Source organism: Furipterus horrens, unplaced genomic scaffold (assembly GCF_987537825.1).
Source record: "Furipterus horrens unplaced genomic scaffold, mFurHor1.1.pri manual_scaffold_10, whole genome shotgun sequence".
Lineage (NCBI taxonomy): Eukaryota > Metazoa > Chordata > Mammalia > Chiroptera > Furipteridae > Furipterus > Furipterus horrens.
The window spans coordinates 14,212,243-14,224,458 of NW_028327180.1; positions in this window are offsets into that span (position 1 = coordinate 14,212,243).

Sequence of the window (12,216 nt, forward strand, 5' to 3'; positions counted from 1 at the left end):
CTGAACTCAAGGTCATGTTGCTCTACTTTGAGCGCTACTGAGGCAGTGAGAGGAGACTGACTGAGAGGATTAGGGGCAGCTTCCCTGGGGGTCACAGAAAAAGGCTCAAGGAGAAAGGCCTCCCTTTCACTGACGCATTCTTTCCTGTCTGGGACACAGTGGTCCTGCAGCAGAATGCGGTCCTCAACCCTTTTGCATCTCTGAGAGCCTTGGCTATAGGAACATAATTACAACTTGGGTTTGGGAGGCACATGGAAACACTTAGGTAGCATCGTCTGTGGGAGAGAGGAGTGTTCTCTACTGATTTCAATTTGAAAGCCAAATTCCTTTAATTCCTTTCCTGGAAGAAGTTCTGTGCTTTTCCCCATTTTCTATATTAAATGCCTTTGCGCTTCAGCTGCTAAACACCATTTATAGTCCTCAGTGCACCGTGAGGCGGCAATCAGTGCATAAATAAACACACGTGAGCGGCTAACAGGTGTCGCTAGAAATTAGAGGCATTTTTCAGGATTCAGCTAAGAACTATATATATATATATATATATATATATATATATATATATATATATATATATATATTACGGGCAAATATGTTAGCGACACACATAAACTTGATCAGCTGTGGCTACATCTGAGAGTCAAAATGCAGCTGGAGAAGGATTAGGAAGGGATGACCAAATCCTTTTTTAAAAATTGCATTAAAGTGCCACGCAGAAGAGAGAAAATGGATGAAGGCACTGATGAGTTTCCTGAACCTGCGAGGTCTATGCCAATAGTTCAGGACTGCATTTTAATATATGTGTATATTTACAAATGTGGAATTTTTAACCATTAAAAATCGCATGTGGATGAATATTTATTGGCATGGGAAGAAGTTTGTGGTAGACTGTTAACTTAAAATTAGATTTAAAAAAAACAATATGTGCTGAATGGTCTGGTTTCTTTGTAGTAGGTAAATGTGTATAAATTTATAATAAGAAGAGCGCTGAATTGATACCTAGAAGTTGTTAACAGCGATTGCCCCTAGACAGTAGGATCATGGGTATTTTATTTTACTCTTGTGGCTGATCTGCGCTGTCCAGTTTTTCTCCAGTAAGATTGCATTGCTTTTCTAATCAGAAAAAACAATACATGTTACTTTGAACAGACTATGTAACAAAGAGTGTTAAATAATTTGATAGCAATTGAGCCACTGATAACCTGCAGTGTTTACCATAAAACATGGGTAAGAAGCAAAGAAATAACAAGATAAAGGATTTCTTTAATTCTGATACCAGTTGGGCTTTCTTCCCACCACCAAGTAATTCTCTGACACCAGCTGGATGTCCTATAATTTAACTCCATTCTGACACTAACCTCGTGATGGAATAAGACCTCACAGATTAAGGGCTCAATCCCTCAAGACTGTCCCCTACCCTCACATCTCTGGTAAGTCCTATTTTACTTTCTGTCTCTATGAAGCTGATTATTCTAAGTCGTTTATATAAGTGGAATCATACAATCTTTGTCCTTTTGTGTCAGGCTTATTTCACTTAGCATAATGTTTTCCAGGCTCCTCCAAAACAAAATAGTTTTCAATTAATAATGATTATTAATACTTCATATCAGTGAAAAGGATGATATTGTTTATAATCTTTCACCAAGGTTTCTGGAACCTTCTAAGAGATCGACAGCTTGAGGTCCCGGTTAGAGCCCACATCTGGTCAGTCTTTCCTTGACTCAGTTTCTACTGATATAGAAAGCCCTTATCATGATTATTGGCCATTAGGATTGGCCAAGTTGTTCAGGACTCTGTCTGATAATTCTAAATACATGACTCAAATGTGTACCCAGTCCTCTCTCAGCACTAAGTCAGGCACTAGAAGAAAACAGACATGCCACAATACGTGGAATTCTCTGTTTCAAACTCAGAGATGATGCTAAGTGGGGTCCTACTCCACTTCGATTTCACTCGGCTCTGATAAGCGTTTCTCTAGTATTGGGGACATTTGAATTAATTTCTTTTTATTTATTTTGGGGGGATATGACATATAAGTATATTCCATAATGTCTTGGATTTCTCCAATGAATGAAAAAAATTGAAAGTTAAAATCAAACTTGTTTGTTAAGATATTTATACCATAGTTTGGTCTTAAGAAATTCTAATAGCCACAATATTTAAAATGATAAAATTTATACTTTGACATGAGAGAGAGAGGCTACTAAAATATAGACTTTATTATTGAAATTAAGCTACTTTAAAAAACTACTTTTAAAAATTGGCAGTACTAGTATCACGAAGAAATGTTTTGTCTCATCCCTAATTTTATTTTTTTTAAGTGACCACATTTTATTTTATTTAAATATATTTTATTGATTATGCTGTTACAGTTGTTCCAATTTCTTTTCCCTTTGTTGCCCTCTGCCCAGTACCCCTCTTCCCTCCAGCAGTCCCACCCTCCTTAGTTCATGACCATGGGTTGTGCATATAAGTTCTTTGGCTTCACCCTTTCCTAGGTTATTCTTAACTTCCCCCTGTCTATTTTGTACCAACCAATTATGCTTCTTAATCCCTGCACCATCCCCCCATTTCTCCCCCTTCTGCTTTCCAGCTGATAACCCTCCAAATGATCCCCATGCCTATGATTCTGTTCCTGTTCTGGTTTGCTTAGTTGGATTTTGTTTTTATTTTTTAGATACAGTTGTTGACAGTTGTGAGTTTGTTGTCATTTTAATGTTCATAGTTTCGACCTTCCTTTTCTTAAATAAGTCCCTTTAACATTTCATATAATAATGGCTTGGTGCTGATGAACTCCTTTAGCTTTACCTTGTCTGGGAAGCACTTCATCTGTCCTTCCATTCTAAATGATAGCTTTGCTGGGTAGAGTAAATTTGGTTGTGGGTCTCATCCCTAATTTTCAAAGCTTGTGGAAACACTTTCACCTCGAGAAATGGTATACTTCTGTGTGGACCAGAAGGCTTTTACTTATTGCCAAGTTTGCATGAAACGTGCTTAAAAGACACACTCACTCGTTGACTGCAATCTGAGTGTATTAGCTACTTTCACCAATGATGTTCTGGGGGTGACACAATGGGTAAACGGACAAAGATTTTTTTCCAAATTAGTAAACACCTCCTCACTGAATGCATTACTGTTGCTGGCAGTCTTTCCAGTCTACATCATGGCTCACAAAATAATTGCTAACTACGTGAGAAATCTCCTCTAGCATGTGGCTGGAGCCATACACTAACCAATATGTCACTGAGCATTTCCCTTTCATATATTTCTGCACATTTCTGCCAAGTGTTGACTGACGCTGCACATGGGAGACTCTTTCCCAGAGTGAGCCAAATACCTGCTAGCACACACTCACGACAGACGTTACCCTTCTGTGCTGTATGCCATTAATATTACATGATGTACAACAGTCCACATTGATTATGAAACTCCTAGTAGCTGAAGTTTCTTCCGGAGCATGGTAATTATCCATTAACCTTACAGCTGGATTTATAAACTTTTAGCAGGAGCATGACGTCTATTTGTGCATGTGGGTGTACAATTTTGAATAACGTTTCTTTAGTTTTGGTCTCTTCTCCACCTTTAAATGACAGAATTTATCAATTTCCTATTAGGAAGTATTATTTTGTGCTTGTTCAGGAAAAACTCAATTGGTTTATCAGAAAGGTCACCGGCCTTTGAAAGCAATGCAAAAGCTCCTGTGGCTTCTTGCCATTCTTTAACAAAGTTTTGTAAGAGACAATGCAATAGAAACTAGAGGCAAATTGATTGCTGTTCTGATAAAATCCAATTTTCACATATTCATCAAGATTCACTTGGTCTAGCACATACCGCTTCACATTCGATGTCTGCAATGGATTCCTGTTCGCGGTTTACAGTTAGTGTTGTTCTGTTACATGTGTATGACCATCTTCACCACTACTTTTACACTTAACTACCTTTAGGCACCTGATTTATTTCTATGACTTGGCTATTGTAGCGCACGATAAAAAATATAAAATTAACAGATGTAAATAGCAGTTCGATATATATAAAGTTCAATAGTTGAGGCAAAGTGAACCATTCACTGAATGTTAGCTGAGATGAACAACTTTTTAGGAACACAGTGATTTCTGTAAAATATAATCAATTAATCTTAATGTTCAGATGACAGCATGACTGTGAACCGAAACCATTTTCTTGCTCCGGCCTGCGGCAGATAGCCTGGGGAGCACCAATGATCCGCGGTCTGTCCGAGGGCAGCAGGCCCGGGGGCTATGATTTCGGGGTGTTGGGGGAGCTGCCTGCCCTCAAAAATAGCTCATTACCCAACTAGCCTGATATCCAAAGTCGCCAGGTCATTAGTTATTTCTCCCACGACTTTAAGGTAGCTCTGGCTCATAAAGTCCAAGATGAATTTTATTAAATGTCATGAAGCCCGCAGCTTAAAGGTAGGCTGTAGATATTGTCTATATATACAACAGACACAGCCTCAGCCTTCTGGAGCTCATGATCCAGACCTTAAATAAATAAACACAAATAAACTGCAAACTGTTCTGAAAATGCTGAAGGAAAACCAAAAATGGGGAGAATAATAAAGTGGGGGGTGGGGGTGGGGGGAGGTATAATTTAAACTGGTGGGCCAAAGGCGAGGGCTTTTGAGCAATTTCCTTTGATATCCTTAGAAAGGGGAATAAACCGTGGGTTCTTAGTATGTATTCGTTTTTTATAATAACAGTCGTGTAGTGTAGGAAGACCTTCAGACAACATCCACTGTTTCTTTCATTCTGTAATTACTGTTAGTGCTTCCTAGGCTACAGACACTGTTCTAGTTGTGAATGAGACAGATGAGATTTCTGTTCTCACGCAGCTTTTGTTCTGAGTCAAGATGCTCCTCCCAATATTAAGAGAGAGAAAATATAGCTAAACACTGGAGTGAACTACTTAAAAAGCTTATGAAGAAACATTTCGTCAATAATACAAGAGCACCCTGGGGATAAAAAAATACACCCTTGCCAGATGACACTTGACTGTAATGTGATTGAATGTTTTATCCTAGTAAAAACGTATGTGGGGTGTGTGTGTGTGTGTGTGTGTGTGTGTGTGTGTGTGTGTGTGAGTGTGTGTATCACAACTGATCATCGGCAATGTAGAAGATATAAAAGCCTAAAATGGAGTTGGTGTATCAGGCGTTACAGATTTTTAAAAAAATCATTGGGGTGACACTGGTTAATAAGATGTATCGGTTTCAAGTGTATATTTCTATGATACTAGATGACACTAGCCATTAGTATCATCTTCCCTTCTGATTGAAATTTGGCCTTAAATGGAAATCTGCCTATAGAGAGAATTATCGATGGGTATATGTTATGTTTTTATAACCGATCAATAAATTGGCATTCTGGTCACACACCTTAGTCTCCAAGAATGTGCTTCCCATGAGTCTTTACTTAAGAGGTTATAAATCAAGTCTCTGAGGCCATAGGCTGGCTCTAGATGGCGCATTCAGCTCCCAGGTAGTGTCCTCAGCACAGCTGCCTGGGTGTCCAGCAGGCTTTCTTCTTGAAACTATCAGCTCTGGGGTAAGTTTTCTTTCCAATCAGCAATTTGCATTAATTAATAATGATGAGGTACTTGGGAAGCACCTCAGCAACTATTCCTAGCGAGGAAATAATGATTTAGGATGTGAAGTAGATTATTTCAAGGTTTATAATAAACCATTTTCAAAAATTTAGTTGATATTCCCAAGAGCTGTCAAAATAGACTGGAAAATGTACGAGCAAGTAAACCGATAACTTCTGATTATGTCAGCATGGACACGAGCTAACACAGCTACTGAAGTTCTTTTACTTCAATAAGCAGACAATTTTTTCATTTATCCTAAGAGCTGAAATAGTGCCTGAGATCAAAAAAGGAACATTCAGCAGTTGAGTCTTGTCTTCCTTTCTTGTGAAATTGAAAAGAAACATTTTTGAATTTGATGTAAATAGGAAGAAGAATATCATAAACAGTTGAATATTGGCTATCTGAGTCCAAAGCTACTCTTCCCAAGTTCAGCAAAAATATACAAAGAATTTGATAAATATTGAATTATGCTTCAAGGCAACTGCTCATACTTTAACGTTTTCTTTTCCTAAAATTTCTTTCCTTCTTTTTTTAAATAAAACTCCATTACCAATTACAATTAAAAAGATACGTTGCATTCCTTTTCGCCTCAGCTTAGGGAAGAGCTTTGCTTGCTCTTATACCTTTGAGAGTCACTGAAATCATTGTAATTAACAGAATGCGTAAGAATTTGTTTTAATAAGTTTCTGAAAAACAATGCTTCTTCCTTCCATAGTAGGTTATGTCTTTCATATTGAACTAATAATGCGTATCCTGGTTTGAAGAGGAAGTAGTGATAGCTATTAAAAGGTTCTCTAAAATCTTTTAGTCACTGGCTTTTGCTAACCCGACTGTACTTACTGTGGAATCTTACTGGGACACTTTTCCATTGACCCTGGAACTACACTATACAGCTGTCTCTCTTTCTTGCTTTTTTTCTTTTTGGTCAGTCACCTGCTCTCATTTAGTTGATTTCCTTTGGTGTTTTCCTTCCTGTAGGATGTCTCTGACATCTGTCCCACATACTTCTTTATGAATACAAAGGCTCATCTTTTATCTTTTTATTTTTAATTTTCATGAGTCAATTACTCTTCCCCTTTTATAGTTGCAATCTTTTCATTGCTTATGTTTTTAGAAGACCCTCTACGCCGTGATTCTTTATGGCTGCATTTTTAAAAAATCTTATTTTTTAACGCCTCTAATTACATTCTGTTGACGTTGATATTTAGGTTTGAACCTAATGTCAAATACTGGAAGCTCATGGCTTCTCACCTCATTGGCACCATCATGTGGTGAAATGGTGCATCACATTGGAAAATCACTGCATATATTAAGACAGGCTGCCATTAATTATATCACGCTTTATGCTGAAATTGGAGAGGTCATAAAAAGTTGGGGAATCTGAAATAATACTGTTACTTTAGTAAGTGCACAGCAAAATGGGAGCTAATAAGCACCAATGATTAAATATGTGGACACTGGAATTCAATTACATAAATAAACTCAAACCCTGGCTCTTCCACTTACGTATATGAACTTGGGCGCATTGGTTAACCTTCTCAAGCCCAGTTTCCTCATAAATATGAGGATTCTAGTATCATCTATCTCACAGGGATGTTGAGAGGAATGATTAATATTATGATAACAGCACCATGACCATCAAATAGTTTGATAATATCAGCTATGATTAACTGTTAACAAACCATCATATTTGGTTTGCTCTTTATGTTCAAACCCATCATGGAAAGAATATCAGAAAAGAAGACTTCCCTGGATTTTAGAAAGTTACACCAAAATGGTAAATTATTTTTAGAATGATCAGAAGTTAAAAATTGCAAAAGGTAGATTTAAAAAAAAAAAAACACTTAAAAAGCTCCTAGAAAGACTAGTCTTCTAAACTGTACTTACAAAGTGAAATTTGAAAATTCTCTGGCTAAATTAACGCTGACAGTCAAGTAAATACTTAAGGGCGAGAGTAACTTCAAATCCTTTCAAGGGTGGAAAAAACTTTTTAACATTAAAAATAATTCATAGCCCTAAATCCTTTCAAAGGTCTATTAAAGAGCAAAGTGTACTTTTATAAATCCTTGAAAGAGCAACACGTAGGACAAATCTGGATGTTAGAAATCCTTCTATTTGAAAATGAATTTTAATGATTTTCTTAGGAAAATAGGGTGAAAAGGTATTTAAAGTCGGCGAGGGTGGAGCACACGGGGTTCTTTCACTCCTAAACCCACACATCATCATGAAATAGAATGGGTAATATCGCCGGAACCAGAATCTTACATTCAGTTTCCAAACTGTCATTCCCTGAGACAGCATCGTTCAATGAATTTTGTTATGTCATTATGCAAAAACAGTCTGTGCTCATTATCTTTCTACTTATTAAATTCATCAAAAGCTGTCCAGGAACAGATTTTCTGTTTTGTCAACTATACTCACAGTCTTGTTCCCAGATTTTTCATCAGTATTTTTTTCAGATTTGATGCGGGGGGGGGGGGGGGGGGGGATGGGAATGATTTCATGAATTTCAAATATGCTCTGTTTCAGTGCAATATTCAAGTACATAACAGCCATCTGTGATTGCTCCCAGCATATCCCCATCTCAGGGCAGTGCCAGGTTAGCGCTGTTGGTTAGAACGTGGCGTTAACAGGTCCATAATCAATTTCAACGTGACTCACCTGGCTGTACAGAGGGACAATGTCTTCAGTGTCAACCTAAACCCAGCAGTCTAAACAATCTATGCCCTTGATTATTAAAACTTGGGGACTTTCCAGAAACCTCTTAATGGCTTCTATTTTAATTTCATTGTGGTCAGAGAACATATTTTGTATGATTTGAATTCTAACAGAGAATTGTTTTATAGCCTAGAATATATCTTTCTTGGTATACATTGTGGGCATGAATGTGGTATGTCTCTTCATGTATTTAGAGCTTTCATTTCAGCAATGTTTTGCAGTTTCTGAGTAACAGTTCCTGCATGTCTTTCATTGAATTTATCCTTAGGTATTTATAATACTATTATAAATGGTATATTTTAAAATTTCACTTTCTAATTGCTGCTTGCTAATACATATTGATTTTTATATACTGATCTTTTATCCTGTGAACTCACGAATTTCAAGGATTAATTCTAATATACTTAAGATTTTCTATATGGACAATTTGTTAACCTAAAGACAATAAATCTAGATTAATCCATGAATCTAAAGACAATACTTTAAAAAAGAAAAAAGAAGACTTCTTGCAGAGACAATTGTGAATAGTTTTACTCTTTCTTTCTCATCTTTACATCTTTTACTTTAATTAGTTTTTGCCTACTGCACTACCTAGAACATCTGATACAAAGTTAAATAGGAGTGGTGAGGCCGGACATTCTCACCTTCTTCCTCATCCTGGGATTTGAATATTTCACCACAAAGTAGCCAGCTATTGGCCTTTTGTAGATGTCCTTTATAAGATGATGTTTTCTTTTAGTTCTAGTTTTGTGATTGTCTCATAAACTGGCAATAAGTGTCATGCTTTTTATGAATTTACTGTGGTAACATGATTTTTTCTTTTATTAATGTGATAAATTACCTTGTTTATTAGATGTTAGGCAAACCTTGCATTCTGGGAAAAGCCCCAATTGGACATTGTATTTTATCCTTTTTATTGCTGTGTTCAGTTTGCTAGTATTTTGTAAGGGATTTTCTCCTCTATATTCATAAGTGATATTGGTCTTTGATTTTTTTTTTTTAATGACTTTGTCAGATATTTCTAGTAGGGCTATGCTGTTCCAAAATTAGTTGGATAACATTCTCCTCAATTTTCTCAGTTTTTATAAGATAGATATTACGTGTTCTTTAAATGTTGATAGAATTCACTAGTAAAGTCATCTGGGCCTGGATGTTTCTTTCTAAAGTGGTTTTAATTATAAATTCAAATTCTTTATAATCAATGTACAACTACTTAGATTTTCTATTTCTCCTTCAGTTTGTTGTTTTATTCTTTTCAAGGAAGTTGTCCATTTCTTCTTAATTATTGAATTTTATTGACCTAAATTGTTGGTAGTGTTTCCCTTTTATGGTTTAATTAGAATTTTTTACCCTCAGTACTACTGACATTTGGGGACACAAAATTGCTGTGGGGGACTGTCTTGTGCACTATAGAATAATGTTTAACAGCATACTGGTCTGTTCCTACTAGATGCTGATAGTGGCCCACTCAGTCTTGACAACCAAAAATGTCTAGATATTGCCAGATGTTCCTTGAGGACATAACGCCTCTGGTTGAGAACCACTCTTTTAATGTCTGTAGGATCTTTAGTGATCTTTCATTCCAGATACTGGTAATTTGTTCCTTTATTTTTAAATTAGTTTTGTTAAGAGCTTTGTAGGGTATAGAAAATCAGGCTATGCCCCAGATGTGGCCCGTGGATCTTTTTTGCTGACTTTGACTTAGATCGTTGAATAAAATTCTTTTCTAATAAAGTAATGAAAAAGCTGTAAATTCTCCTCCAAGAATATTTTATCTATATCCCATAAATGTTGAAATGCTGTTAATGGGTATTATTAGCCAATTAATGGCTATGGCTAGTATTGTTTATCTGTGGAGGTAACATATGAGTATTGTCATTCCACCAGAATTGCTTACAAATGGACTTTTGGTTCTTTGACAGGCAAACAATGAAGAACAATATTACTATGTATAACTATGTAATAAAATTCATTCACATAAATTATAAACTCTCCCAACTAGTTGATAAATTGATGTAAATTCCCACAACTGGCAGAAACGTTCTTTTGCCCTTCTGGCTAAAAAACCTGCAGAACATTTACCAGGACAGGAAAATTATATTTTTACTGCACCTTCTAGAGTACTGATTTGCTGCCATCTGCTGGGAGGTAGAAATGGGTTTATAGCATTCTTAAAGGGCAAGAATTATGACCTTAAAAGTTGTAAAACTTTACCTATCTTGTAAAACAAAACATAATATAGGTACCTTTGGACCTGAAAGAAATCAGTATTAAGTATGTGTTAACTGATTGTTTACATTACCAGTAAGGCTTCTAGTCAATAGTAGGCTATCAGTAGTTAGGTTTTGGGGAGAGTCGAAGTTACATTTTCAACTGTTCAGGGGTCAGCACCCCTAACACCTGCATAGGTCAAGGGCCAATTGTATTATTCACCTAGAACCACAATTAACATAGAGCCATATATTCTCTCTACATGCACACTTGTTTATTTATTTTGGCTTGGACAATCTGAAAGTCTGCAGGTGTCATGCATGACCTCATCCCTGAATACTTGAGCATACATCACCTAAGAGCAAAAGCATTCTTCTAATAATCACAGACTGTATCATGATCACGTGAAAAATTTAAGTCACCGATATATGTTACACTTCCATGTTCAAATCTCCCCAGTTGTCCACAAAATGTCCTGTAAAATTCATAATCCTATACAGTGCGGTTGCCTTAATGGAGAGCAGTCCTATCTTTTTTTGTCTTCCATGATATTGACATTATTGAAAAGTCCAAACAAATCACATTCAAAATTTATGTTTCCTTACATATTCAGTCTAAATGTTTATTTTCTGGCCAGGATGCTACAAAGGTGTACTTCCAATAATCTTATAGGTTTCTGTTTTCCCCCATACTGATGTTAGAAACTTTTCCCATGAAACACCTATTAACATTTTGCAAAGGACTAATACATATTCTGTAGAACATAGATTAGGGAACACCTGTACAAGAAAAAAAGATTTCACTGAAGTGTTTGAGTTCAGACTAAAAAGCAGGTAAGGATTAAAAAACTTTTTTCAATTAACAAACTTCATTTCCTTTGGTTATACAAACTGAGCTTTATTGAAATTTAACACCAACCAACCCCCCCACCACCACCAAACCCTCAATTGTACAGCTAGGCAACCTCAACTTAAGGAAATTAACTAATTTCTCCCAAATTTTATCCTTATTGTAATTACTGTGTTCAGGAGCTGAGATTTGAAACCGTGTTTCAAACTGTTTCCATGTTCTTTACACTACACTCTCTGCTTCATTCGTACTTTAATTTTTTGCAATGGTCTGCAATGACTGGGGTAAAAGTGGTGGCATTTGAGTCTAAATAATCATGAAGGACCTAAGAAAATTAGTGATTGTTCTTTATTCATTAAGAATCAACCTACATCAAGTAGCTGAGGAAGGCCTAACCCCTCACAAGTGTATGCAATTATGCAAATCATATGTGGGTTCTGGGGTCTTGGTTCCAGACACTAATTATAATATACCCCCCATTCGTAACTTCCTGTTTGCCATAACTTGACAGCTATTGCCCATTGCTGCTGTCGTCATTCCATTACTCCAAACATTTTGGAGGCTTTTTTTCCCCTAAAAATCTTAGAACTCAAGCTTTACTACTTATTACATAATCTGACAGGTTTTCAAAATGTTAGTTACCATTCTGCCTTGCAGTGAGGTAGCAAATAAGTAAGCACGCTCGTTTTCACCTCCATTTCAGGCGAGAGCTTTCCAGGCCCCGGACCCCTGCCAGGTGACTTTCTGAAAGAGGTGAGCGCGGGTCCGAATGGGTGACTTTTGTTAAGAAAAAACTGCGAGACCTTTAGCCTTTAAAAACCCCGCCATGGTATAAAA